The sequence below is a fragment of the Chrysochloris asiatica genome, unplaced genomic scaffold, assembly GCF_000296735.1.
Source record: "Chrysochloris asiatica unplaced genomic scaffold, ChrAsi1.0 scaffold00126, whole genome shotgun sequence".
NCBI classification, from domain to species: Eukaryota; Metazoa; Chordata; class Mammalia; order Afrosoricida; family Chrysochloridae; genus Chrysochloris; species Chrysochloris asiatica.
This window is the reverse complement of record NW_006408644.1, coordinates 7,362,998-7,364,758: the sequence shown is the minus strand read 5'-3', so window position 1 is coordinate 7,364,758 and position 1,761 is coordinate 7,362,998.

Below are 1,761 nucleotides of genomic sequence, written 5' to 3'. Positions count from 1 at the left end.
CAGTCCATGGCACTTTTAGTATTCTCCTCCAACACCACAATTCAAAGGCATCAATTCTTCTATGATCTTCCTTATTCACTGTCCAGCTTTCGCATCCATAAGAGATTATTGAAAATACCATGGCTTGGGTCAGGCGCACCTTAGTCCTGCAACTTTTCAGCTCATGCTGATATGAGACAGTTACACATTTACTGAGCTTTAAGTAGAAAGTTATCTGGGCGGGTTGGACTCCTAGTAAACTTGTTTGTTTGCTTAAAATGGTGCTAGGACTCAATGAATTTACTGAAACTTCCTAGTAATTGCCCTCTTAATTGCAGTTTATGGTTTCAAGCTTCATTCTCACTTACCTTTAGCTGTATATTAAGATAAACCTCAAGATTATCAAATAGGAGATTTGGAAGAATCATACAGAAAATTTTAGGAGAGGGAATCAGTGATTAAATCCAAGTAAAGGGATTTGCCAATAGCTCCTTCTAAAAAGAGAAATTTTGAGCTGTGTTACTAAAATGAATGGCAACAGTAAGCAAATGAAGATGTTATCTCAACATCCTTGAAGGTGAAGCTTGTGATATTGAAATAGATATAAACAAAGTGAGGAAAGGCTAGTTGTGCCAGTTATAGTATGAAATGGTCAGATCACATGATAAAGCTTCAATACAAACTGTCTTTTAATTGTGCCAACTGTTGATGACCAGCAGTTAAGGCATTATAATTCAAGTACAATGCTTTTACAATGACCACTGTTTTAATAACGCATTACTTATGGTGGTAGAGCAGTCTTCATTGGTCACTTCCTATAAGGGAATAGTCATTCTCGTAAGGGAAGGATTAATTTAGTAGTGGTATAGCAGATCTCATAAAAAGAAATCCTGTGATTGTCTTCTGGAGTACTAAGATTATGTCCTATTCCACAGAATGGAGGTAGGTGGGTTTTCAAGAGAGCCACAAAAGGATAAAGAGAGGGTAGCACTTTTGGAAAGAAGGAGAGGCGGACTTAATACTTAATGCTATGACTAATGAGTAGGTCTGGGTCTGAGATGATACCCTGAAGTTCCTTACTAGAAAGTCCTATATGTGCGCTATGTTGCATCTATTATAGCCTATTATCACACTCAAAACTTGTTATTGTATACAGGTAAGAACAAAGGAATAGTGTGGTAAATGCTATAGTCATTTGTTCAAGTGCACATAAAGAATTCATTGAATTCACATCTTCATCCCAGATATTGTTCCATTGAACTGCAGAGTTCCCAAATGGAAATATACCAAAGGAAAAAATGTCCTTCTCAAGTGTGAAGAATCAAACAAAAGGCTAATGGATGATGGATGCCAAAGTCCCCCCACCACACACACACCTTTTTTTTAGTTTGACAAAAGCAAACAAAATGTTCAAACATTAAATTATATTTTCTGCTTTGAGAACTTGATTTTGATGTATTTTGAGCACTGGATTCAAGTCCTTCTTTCTTTCTTTTTTTTTTTTTTTTTCTGAGAGTTTATAGTTTCACTTGGTCCAGAACTATGCCTTTGATGGCCTCAAATGATCTCTCCAGAAATTCTAACTCGACATATAAACGTGAACATTCCCTCCCCTACCAGACCCCTTCTACCACCCTCCTTAGTTCTTCCTAGGAAATTCCCAACCGGACAAATGCAAAGGTACCTCCAGCTTGGATCCTGTTCTGTGACAATTTCTTCTCTGGATGCTTCACAGTTCTTGTTGTGAGTGATGGCGACGTGTCCAGCGCAGGGCCTCTGACA